General features: G+C 31.3%; 1 long non-coding RNA gene across 1 annotated transcript in view; it reads right to left on the bottom strand.

Annotated features, from left to right (window-relative positions):
- LOC107452554 (uncharacterized) overlaps positions 1–12,520 on the bottom strand; it is an 89,904-nt gene that overhangs the window by 64,299 nt on the left and 13,085 nt on the right. Inside the window, exon 2 of the long non-coding RNA XR_001585194.3 lies at positions 9,882–10,006. This is a non-coding gene — a long non-coding RNA (uncharacterized lncRNA). The remainder of the gene's footprint in view (positions 1–9,881; positions 10,007–12,520) is intronic.

Genomic DNA, 12,520 nt, shown 5'->3' with positions numbered 1-12,520 from the left:
AAATTTGAAGATATATATTTTTCAAAAAATTTTTTAAGGCTAGTATTTAGGTTACTTCCCAATTTAAACATGCGATGTTGAGTTTTATTAACGCTTTTTAAAATTTGAATATAGCGCAATAAGCTTCTGAGCCATTTAAATTTTTTTTATACATTTTAAATAATTGTGTTCATTTTAAAGTGCGTTCATATTGTTTCCATACTAATTAAAATCTTAATTCAACAATATTTAACTCAGTTATTTTTTATTTTAAATTCTTTTTTTATGATTTTTATTTTCTATTTTCTTATAATTATATTTATGTCCTCAAAGAACACATTCTAAGGCTTCAATTATCGTCAACATGTTGTAAGAAAACAAATTAGCAATTGTCACAGTAAAATATTTTTAATTATAGCAGTTTTTAAGTATACCAATTAGCTATACAAATTTTTAAGTGCACCATGTCATCTCATATCTCATCAATAGATAATTCGGCTATAAATCATATCATCAACGCATATCTTATACGACAATGTAAGAGGTATAAAAACAAGCTGTTTCCTAAACATGTTGCAATAGGCGATTTCTGCCAACTAGTTTGTAGATCAAATGCATAAATTTTGTGCAAAAAAAATATTTAATGGTCATATATCACAATGTCCTAACGAATAATGTATATGAAATATACAATTTAATATAATAATGTATAGGGGAGAGTCGGGTAGGCCGCCCACTTAAGGAGTATTGCTTATATTTCTGTATAATATTGAGTAATAATCAATATTTTTGTATGTTTCTATTGTTTTATCATCTAATTAAATAATGCAAAAGGAATAAACAAAGAAAATAATAGTTTAACTTAAAAAAAAATAGAAATTTAAAAAAACTCGCTTTTCAGCTCTTTTCAAAATGTGTCGGATAGCCCCGTTCAGTTACAAAAATTATGTTCTTTGACTGTTTTTTTCAGGTGTAAATGAAAATGACCAATGTATTAACAATAGATAAACCTCATTTATTATTTTTATCACAAAATTATTTTACTTATTACATATTTATATACTTTTAGTGACACTCCCCTAAATCTAAAAATTAAAAACTAAACTCAGTGGCGCGCCAGCCCATGAGGGCCAAGGCCTACTGTGCCCATCTCAGTTTTCTTGACCTTGGGCACTGGGGTGCAGGAGCAGATGTTCCGGTCAGGTGGTCAGCCGTATGCGGAACCCCCATTGTTTAGTTCCCAAGCATGCTTGGTACTCATTTATCGACCTACTGAAGGGATGAAAGGCTGAGTCAACCTTGCCCGGCCCCAGGATCGAACCAGGTAACTGTGATACGACAGCGCGAAGCGCTACCGCTCAGCCATCGGGAGTCAAATCTAATAATTAGTGTACGTCAAAACAGAATAATTTCTAATAAAGTATTAATATTTTCTGCAATGAATATTTTCCAATACATTTAATATTGCAAATAATATATTTATTGATGTGGCAAAAGAGCATCAAAAATAGCTAGATGATCTACAGATAAACATCAATAATGAGTTAAATTAATTTTCTACTAAAATTGCGATTTTTTAAATCATCAGTTTAGAATATTTATATTTTATATTTTGTATTTCATTAATAAAATCGGGTAATATTCCATAAAATAACTTGCTTAATTTTCACCTTATTCCATAAATAGATAATAGATATTTTAAAAAGTACAACGAGGTAATATTTAGAGGTTGCTATAGAGGTTGAATTAAAGAAAAAAAAAGGAAATTCATAATTCAATAAATTTATAACGAGTCTTAATAAATCCATACCTTGTATTTTGCCTACACAGATCTTTTCATTAATTCATATGCTTCTTTTCTGCATTTCTTTCACTAAATTATCGAAAAATACAGATTTTCCGCGCACAATTCGAAATTAAAGCTGCAAACAAAAAATATTTTTAACAAAGCGAAAACTGAAATATTTAGTTAAGAAGGAAAAAAAAAATTATAATTTGTGAATAGACAAAAGTTACAATACAATGCGAGTTAAAGCATTCGTATATAGAAAATGTTGTGACATCACAACAATGTAAAAAATTTCTCTAAAAATTAAATAAGTAAACCAAATGTGTTGGTTTAAATAATTTTATATTTAAGAAATTCCCCAAGACATATACCAAAGGTTTTAATCATGCAATCTACATAAGGAATAGTTTTTAAAAAAACTTAGCGAATTAAAATCCTTGATTTTTTGTCACTGGAAATAAAACTAAATAATTTCATTAATTTAAAAAATTAACTTATACTTGAGGCCAGTGAAACATCACCACATTGATAAAAAATAGTGAGAAATGCCATGGAATATCCTTATACAAATAAATTAATCAAAGTACGAAAGGTATTGAATCGGAAGAGGACAAATTAGAGAAATTCAGAGAAATTAATATATATATATATATTAATTTCTCTGAATATATTTTCATAATTGAACACTTCACACAAAAGTATATTACTTCTTATCTTATGTTTTTTGAAGTATTTTGGTTTAATATTTGAAATCAATAAATTATATTTAATGGGAGTATGAAGGATTCTCTTTCCGCACAAGCATAATTAGTTTGATGTTATCAATTAAATACCTATGAGTAACTGAGCTCACATTTTCTCGTGAAATGAAGAGAACAGGCATTTGACTAATTCAGTGCAATTATTGCAGAGTACAAATTATGACAAACGCAATGATATGGCGGTAAATTAACGTTATGGACATCCGGTTTTAAGATATTACTTACAGGATGTCACATGCACTGCTGCCAGACTAACTTGTCTGATTTGCTGGTTAAGGAGAATAGTTAACTAACCACAACACATGTAAGCTTAATTTATGGCAACGGCGCACACAATTGGTTTTAAACCCATTTTTTCGAAATAAAACTTTTTACTAGTGAAATCAGTTGAATAACTAAGGAATTAAGGAGTAATTTTTTTAATGGAAAACATGAATTTAAAGAAATAGTTCAAAATGAAAGAATGTTTTTAATTATAATGAAAATAAATAAAACTCATTTATACAAATGCATTTATTAAAACATGGCAGCGAAGGTTTGTGTTACTAAAAATGAATGAACTGCTTTGTTGGGTATAATTTACTGGGTACTGGTATTGTTGGGAATGAACTGCTTTGTTGGGTATATTTTAGGACAGGGAAATTTTAACGAGATTAAGGTTCATTTTTAGAGAACAAGCTATTAAATATTTAAACTGAAACTTTTCTTTTGAATATTACAAGCCTTTTTTTTTGAGTTTTTTTTTCAATCCTTACTTGATAATAAGAAAAAAATTCTGCTGCGTTTTTAGCATTGCTTCTGAAATCAGTACCGTCATGTGGGGTGCATGATTTTGCAGTTTTTTAACTTTGACGTGTAAAAAACTATTTTAATTCAAACTTTAGTAAAATTTATCGATATTATATTCATAGCTGGACTCAGACGAGTGAATTTGATCAATATTGGCATTATTTGTAAGTAATATTTACAAATAATAAGCCGAAACATACCTTGCACAAAGTTGCCCCCAAGTGGGGCTACTTTGTGCAGCGATTGGAATTCAGTTTAATAATCATGTTTGTAGTAAAATATTGGTATAAAATTGTTAAAAAGTTAGTTGACACTTTTAATAACAAAAACATCAAGATATGTAAAGATATTAGTTTGAAAATAATTTTCAGCGTTAAAGAACTATTTTTTATGAAGAATTTTTTCTTAAAAAGAATGTTTATTTCAAGCATTTGAGTTTAAACAAGAGGAAACCATATGCATTTTTGAATGAAATTGCAATGGATGGAATTTCAAAAATAATAATTATTACATATTCATTAACATTTATAATATTGATAAATTTGAACATAACAGCTTGAATTAACATGACAGAACTTGCTCTTCAGTTTGTGTCAAAATCACCTGATGTCCTATAAAATATATTTTTATGTGAGTATATATAAATAAATGTGTGTCATACGTGTAAAATATATTATATTTTCGTTTGATTAATTCATTAGAAAGTCTTTGAAGAAGAAAAATAATAGTTTACCAGCACGTTTGACGTGTTTCTTGTTAATTTTATTAGAGATAGTGTTTCTGTGGATTTTGTACTTCCTAGAAGCTTCTGCAATCGATATACCACCAGCAACTGCTTGCAAACATTGTTCCAGCTTTTCTAAAGTGTAATCGCGGTAGTTTCTCTTTCCAAGCATTTTTTTATAACGTCTAACAATTTTTCTGTCGAAAAAAAAAACGAATGAAACTTTGCACAAAGTATCCCCACAGTGCATTTCTTTTCATTTTCGGTTTATTTGTTATTAATTTTCAAATTTTTTTACCGCTAACATGATATAATTTTTTATTAATATATAAATAAAAAAAATTGCACTTATGACAATTGTTTTATCAACGTCTTTGCATTTCACAGCTAAAGTTTCCACGCACACTTTTCGACGTCTGACGTTCTCGAAAAGTTGTTGACATTGGATAAACAAAACCCACTTTGAGATTGTTTGAAAGTTCAAAAAAATGTTTGTAGTAATAGAGGAGACTTCTATCTTCAAATTTCACGCAGCACTTGAAAAGTGCCAAATTCGAATTTGCACAAAGTAGCCCCCGCTGCACAAAGCAGCCCACATGACGGTAGTTAAGAATTACTGTAAGTTTATTCTATTAGCATAGTATTTTATCATACGTATTTGTTCCCTTTAAGGGACCTTAACAGAGATCCTTAAATTGAACTTGACACTTACTAGCAGTCAATATCAAAAACTAACATGAGAATTTAACCTCAGTTAGAAAGAGCATTTCCATACAGATTGCCATTCCAGTTCTCCAGACTAATCAAGAGGAAATTCTCCAGATAATTCAAAAGGAAAAAATGTCTTCTTGGACAGGAAAAGAAAAAAAATGTGAAAGCAAATTAATTCTATCTTATTTTTGGCTGTGGAGATAGTTCAAAAATTTCCTCTATCTTGATCGCAACACTTAAAATACCGCAGATCTCAGAACAAAACATTCTTAGTCATTCACTTCTTTCAACTATTGAGCATGCAGTTTAACACTTCCTGATGTGAATAAACTATGGTAAAAATCATAACGAGCATGTTTTTTTAAAGCTATGCATCTCTAGAGATTGAAAAAAAATTTAAATTTTGAAGATTCTTGTTATGGTTTTAATGAAACTGAAATATGCTATCCAGTCTCTTTATGGAATTTTTTGCTGCTTCACAAAATATCCGGAGGAAAAATGTTGCTGTTTATATTAAACTTTTCCAGTAGGGATTTGATATAGGCTTTGTTGCTTGTAGCTTTACCTACATTTCAGGAAACTTTACTTTGTGGTACATCTGAAATAAACTAAATTTACGCTAAATTACGATCTGTGTAATCTGTCATTTAAGAAATAGAAATGAAGTAACTTTTTCGTATGCCTTAACTACATTCAAAACTCGGTTGAGCAGCAATCAAACGAAACTATGCATTCAAGTAACCGTTTTTTATTCTGACGTGTAAACAAAATGGAACATAACTAAGATATTTTTTTAAATATAGCTTGAATAGCGAGTACGTGGAATTTGCAGAAGACAAGACTGTACACCTAAATGCATGTATATTATTTTCCTCAACATAGCTCAATTCTCTTAAACCAATTTTTCAGATGTATATTTTTGAAGTATTATTTCTATTTATTAATTGAAAATTAATGTAACGAATAGTTTTAATTTAACTTTATCTAATTTATCAAAAGAATACCATGTTAATTCAGATTAGTAACACTATGAAAGAAATGCGAAAACTTTTAGTCTCGTAAAAATATAAGCGTATTATGTAATATTCCATCATTTGTAAGTGAGATTAAAGTTTTAATTATAAATACACTGTTGGACAAAATTAAGAGATGGAAAGCATTTTCCCACATTCATTCGCACATGCAAGATACCCGCACACCACTCCATGTGTTTGACAATGGTTCCGTGAATGCCCAGAGGTACAGACAGGAGGTCCTAGAGCCCCATGTGCGTCTTTTCAGGGGCGCTGTTGGCCCTGAGTTCATATTTATGGACGACGATGCTCGACCACATAGGGTTCTCATGGTTTATGATTATCTGGAAAGCGAGTATATTCAACGAATGAATTGGCCAGCTAAATCCCCTAACCTGAATCCTATTAAACATGCTTGGGATGCTCTTGGGAGAGCTATTGCGATTCGCCAACCTTCCTGAACCATTCTGGAGGTAAAGATTGCTCTGGTGGAAGAATGGGAGGGTCTTCCACAAGTCTTCCTTAACTCCCTTATTAACAGCATGCATACACGTTGTGCATGCTGTCTGTCAGGGGTGGCCATACACCACACTAGAGGCAACACACACTGTACAAGCCTCCCTTTTGTTGTCATCTTTTATCTTAAGTTCAGACTTCATTGGATTTATTGGCAATAGGTCTTACCCGTGAATGGCACTCTCATTTTTGCTTTGCATACTTTATTATCACGGCATAAGCTATATCCATACCAAATTTCATTTATTTATATTCAGTAATTTTTGAGATATTTGAGAAAATGTCTTCCATCTCTTAATTTTGTCCACCAGTGTATTTGCAATTCAAATGTCAAATAATTTTGTATTCATAATCATGAAAAATCCAAAAGAAAAAAAAAGTAATAATAATAATAATAATTCTAATCGAACTTCGAATACAAACTAGTAAGAAAACGAGACATTCACTAGAATCAAAAGATATACATTATATTTATCTTATTTTCAACTTGCATTCATATTAAAAGCCTCTATTTATAATCATTGAATCACCCAAGATTAAATATTCCATAATTTGTAAGTGAGAATAATTTTCATACAAAGTGAGAATAATACGTAATATTCCTTAATTTGTGAGTGAGATCAAAGTTTTAATTATAAATATTTACAATTAAAATGTCAAATAATTTTGTATTCATAANTGAAGACAAAATTGCAGGACAGAAACACTTTAATTGTCCACTAATCTTCAGATTTCCTGCTATGTTTTAAAAAACTTTATTTGTTTAAACCTTTAGCGTGGCGGACAGCTGGCCGCCTTTGCGGCTAGTTACAAATATTTACAATTCAAATGTCAAATAATTTTGCATTCATAATCATGAAAACCCCCCCCCAAAAATAAATAAATAATTCTAATCAAGCTTCGAATACAAACTAATAAGAAAACGAGACATTCACTAGACTCAAAAAAATGTATATTATATTTATTTTATTTACAACTAGCAATCATATTAAAAGCCTCTATTTATAACCATTGAATCACCCAAGAAAAAACTTCTATCTTGTGGCGACGAGTGCAAAAAGATTTAAAATAAAATGCATCACTATCTTCTATTACAATCTTGGTGAAAATGTAATCAGGCAGTGAAGAGTTAGAAAAATCTCTTGGGAATTTTATTGAGCACTCCCTGTCTTTATCGCTTTACTATGCACTTGACATATCATTTGAAACTCTCCAAATGGAAAACTGATAAGATCGTGGTCGATTATTCTAAAAAGTACGGCTCAGAGCCAAACGACAAATGTAATTTACAGCTGCTTCAAAGTTTTGATTTGAAATTTTTTCGTTGAAGAAAGGAAAAAATAGTGTAAAACAAAGTTTCTATTTGGAACCATGTCTATAAATCTGTTATTCTGTAGATTATCTAGTGAATATTCAGATTAAATAAGGTCACTAATTAATCTGAACAAGATAATCGGTAGAATAAAATGATTTTCTTTATCTAAAATATCGACTTGCTACAGTCAAGTAATCAACATAACAGTCATTAATCACTTTAAAATTTGTAATACAAAGATTTAAATGGTTTAAAATAATGTTACAATTAAGAAAATTAACATATTATTTCAATTTCTGAAGAATCGAGTCAGGAAATTCAATAAAACAGTCAACAAAGTAATTGGTAAAATAAGAGAAACTTTTGAGCTTTAATGATACGGAAAACTGTTAATGCTCACATTCCATTTGTAAATTACTGCTAACACCTGACTCTGGCTTTAAACGGAATAATCCACTTAATCTGCTGATTAGTAAAAAATGTGCATATTAACAGTTTTTGAACTTTATTAGTAATATATTTTTAAGAAAATCGCGAAACAAACACATTATGCAAATGAAGTTTCTTAAGATGTAATTTATGCTCTATTTAAGAGTTTACTAATATTGATTTTTTTAAATATAGAAATAGATGAAATTAAAAAAAATCTTAACTAAGAAAACACATAAAAAATGAAAGGTTTTAAAATCTATGCTTTTGAAGTAAGCTGAAACAAAGAAGATAATATTTACTTTCTGATTTTTTTTAATGGCGGACATTTGAGATGTATTGTCCCATTGGCCAGGAGTGCCAGAGCTGCTACTCTCTTATCCTTACCCAGTGGGCACCTGTGGTGAAGCCACAGCGGTGGAGCAGCTTCGCGCACGTCACACAACCGCAAACCCGTTTACAGGGCGGTCACATTCACACACAAACAAGAAAGGACATAGAAACATCCATGTCCTGAGCGGGATTCGAACCCGCTACCATCGGCTCCGCAATCAGGCACGCTAACCACTCGGTTCTGCAACAGAACTTTTGAGGTCGAAATATCAAATATGTGTTATATCAAAGTATACATGAAATTATGTGTAATAAATAGTAAGGAATATTAAAGTTTTTTTTTAATTTCTTTAAAAAAAATTTTAAGAAATATAAATGGGAACACTGATAAAGATACCATTGATGTGTAGCATGACAAAAAAAAGTGTTTAGAACGGGGTTCCTGCAAGGGATAAAGTGTTGATATCTCGATCCTGATTGGATGTCGAAACGTAGCATTTAATTACGTTTGCAGATGTTCTTTCCATTCCATTACGAGTAAGCCATACCATGCAGATCAGGTATCTTCTCTTAAAAGGAACATTCTATATTCCTAGGAAAAATTCTATAACAAATATTTCTATTCTTTCCCCATATATTTCGTACTTAACACAAAGACAGTCACAAAATCGTGTTTAAAAAAAAACTAGTTATGTATCGAAGTTGCCAGGTATGCAAAACAACTATATATCATGGTTACAATGAAATATATAAACAGATATTAAAACTAAGTTAAGTAAAAGACGTAGATGAGAACGAATTCTATTTCAACAATGCAAATATGTGCATAAATTTGTTGAAAACTAATATCATAACTTATGTGGGGAAACTTATATCAGCACACCAGTTTGCTTGTAAACGATCAGTAGGCAATGACGTCATAAGTCACATGTGTGGGTATCCTTAATCTTCTTCTTGAAGTTGAAGTACCCAAATGATTGTATTAACAGTGAACATAAAATAAAAAAAATTAAAATAAAGCTGACTACCTCAATAACTTCTAATCTAATGATCTCATCTTGAAGTGAGGGGGGTACCTTAAATATTTCAACTAATGCATGCGATAACTTAAGTCACGAAATAATAACTAAAAACGCACTTTCCTTGAATAAACACACAATTGTCTAGCGAAATTTTTATTTTTTTTATTTTTATTGTCTTGTAGAAACTGCATCTACACTATATGGCAAAGTTCCACTTACGGGGATGATGTCATTTATGTCAGTGCATCCCACCTTTTTCGCTTTATGTCTCAGTTTTCCTTAGATTTTTTAATCGGGTATTTCATCTCTATTTACGTCCATCATATATATAAAAAATCTTACTCCACAAAAAGCAATTTAGCAACTAGTTTCTTGGAATACATTTGAAAATTTAAGAAAAAAATTCTAAGTTTGTATTTGTCGCATTTACAAAGAAAAATTCAACGACGAGTGATTTTGTAAATACTATCAGCAATGAAAAAACATCAAGTATAACTTACAAAAACAACTTATTAGAGATCGACCAGCAATTTATCAAGCTTAGGCAATTAGAGTATTCTCACTTTTCATCATTTATCTTCGGTACATATCAAATCTCCCGATGTTCTCTTGAGAATAATTGCCTCTAGTAAAAAAAGAAAGGAAAAAAAAAACGATGAGGTAAGAATCGCGAACATAAAAGGAGGAAATGCATTTATTTTTATGGTTATTTAATGATAAATGAACCAAAGATTCTTAATGAAGATTGAGCATTTTTATTTAATGTGTGTTACTCTTATGATTGTTTTCTTTCCGCCGTAAACGGTAAAAAAATCTTAAGGTTTTCTTGTATAAACGAACTAGAATAAAAAATTATAATAAAATGAAGTTTATGGTTTAATGAAAAAACGAACTGTTTCTAGTTTTGTATTTATATATTTATTACGTTTAAATTATTTTTAGTTTCCTGTATTTAAACTTAAACAGTGTTTTGGAGCAAAAAAAGAACTTATGTTTGAAAGAAAAAATTTCAGAAGAGTTTTTGGGCTAATATAAATAATTAATCCACTGTTTATGATTATAAATAATAGTTACTTAGCCATTTAGGTAATAACAAAAATTTCGTGTGATTTGAAAAATAGAATCCTTAGAAATGGCTGGATCACTGAGATAGAATGAGCAAAAATAAGTGATTGAGAATTTCAATTTCAATTTATAATGAATGTATGAAAAATTGAATGAAATTGGATTTTATTTGTAATGAATATATGAAAAAACATGTTAAAATGAAGTTCATTGATTCGGAAAAAAATAACTGTTGCTAGTTTTGTATTTACTTATTTAGGATAGAATATTTTTTGAATTATTTTTGTTTTTCTGTTCCTGAAAGTAAATTTGAAAAAAAAAAAACATAACTTGTTAATGCTTTAAAGAAGAAAAAAAGAAAAAATTTTGCAGCGATTTAAATGAAAAAATTCACAGTAAATGATTATCAACAATAGAGAACCGTTTAGATTATAAAGAAAGAAAAAACATCAATTGATTAAAAAAATTCAACTCCTTATAACGGTTGACCCATACAAACTGAATAAATGGATGTTGTTGTTGATTTAAGTCGCACTAGAGCTGCACAAATGGGCTATTGGCGACGGTCTGGGAAACATCCCTGAGGATAATCCGAAGACGTGCCATCACAATTTTGATCCTCTGCGGAGGGGATGGCACCCCCGCTTCGGTAGCCCGACGACTTGCGCGCGAAGTCGAGCACTTTACGGTAGCACAGTTTAATGAGGACCAATACCGCACACCCTCGGTCCCTACCCAGACTGATCCAAGTGGTCACCCACCCGCACACTGACCGCAGCCAGTGATGCTTGACTTCGGTGATCTGCTGGGTACCGTGTCTTAATGATCAGTCCACTGCGGAACCTGAATAAATGGAAATAATGGGTAAAAATTTTTTAATCAGAAACCAATAAATATACAAACCAAATCAAACAAACTATCCATTAAAAATCTCTCTTGAAAGAACGGTTTGATAATGTAACGAAAGATCTAACCATAATGAAAATTAAAAACTGGAAGAACAATGCTAAGATCAAAAAGGTATGGAATAACATTATTCAGCAACAAAGTTTTCCTATTGGCTATAGCGCTATACAGAAAGAAGATTTATTTTAATTTGCTATATCATTAATAAGTTGGCTATTTACAGAGTATTCCAGTATTTCTGTTCTTAATACATATTTGTAAAATAATTCTCGAAATAACCATTAGTTGTCCCTTATGTTGAAATGAGTAATATTTAATATATATATATATATACGAGGCCTGTCTAAAAAGTATCCGACCTTTGGCCGGAAAAAATATTTCGAATACCTGACGGAGTTGGGACCCTAATCCCCTTCAAAGTAGGCCCCTTGTGCTTGTACACACTTAGCCCACCGATCCTTCCATTGCTGGAAACACCTCTGGAAGTCTTCTTTTGGAATGGTGTTCAGCTCCGTCGTCGCGTTCAGCATTATCTCTTCTCTACTCTCAAAACTGGATCCTTTCATCGGCGTCTTCAATTTTGGATACAACCAGAAGTCGCAAGGAAACAGGTCTGGAGAGTAGAGAGGTTGGCGAACGGTTGTAATCCCATGTTTGGATAAGAAAGTGTGGATCAATTGGGATGAATGTGCAGAGACGTGCTTTTTGTTCCGGCGACAACAACTTGGGTACGAATTTTGCAGCCACTCGGTTCATGTCTAAATCTTCACGCAAAATTGCATGTGCAGAATCTTTACTCACTCCAACCTCTTCTGCGATCTCCCGCACTGCCAAACGACGATCTGCCATCACCAAATTTCACAATCTTTCAACATTAACTGCACTCTGAGCAGTTTGAGACCTGCCACAACGCTGCTCACTCTCCGCTGATGTGCAGTCATCTTTGAATCGGTTGAACCACTCCTTAATTTGTGTTACACCCATCGCTTCTTCTCCAAACACCTGCTGAATCTTACGAATTGTTTGGCTTTGAGAATCACCAAGCTTTTGACAGAATTTGATGCAGTATCTTTGCTCAATTCGTTCAGTCATCTTGCGAGAAAACTAAATCCGACGAACACTACGAACAGCACCTTACTTGGCGACCACCAGCCAGCGAGTTGCACAA

Source organism: Parasteatoda tepidariorum, chromosome 3 (assembly GCF_043381705.1).
Source record: "Parasteatoda tepidariorum isolate YZ-2023 chromosome 3, CAS_Ptep_4.0, whole genome shotgun sequence".
Taxonomy (NCBI): Eukaryota; Metazoa; Arthropoda; class Arachnida; order Araneae; family Theridiidae; genus Parasteatoda; species Parasteatoda tepidariorum.
Note: the sequence above shows the minus strand (reverse complement) of the source record. Positions and strands in the feature narration are given on the sequence as shown.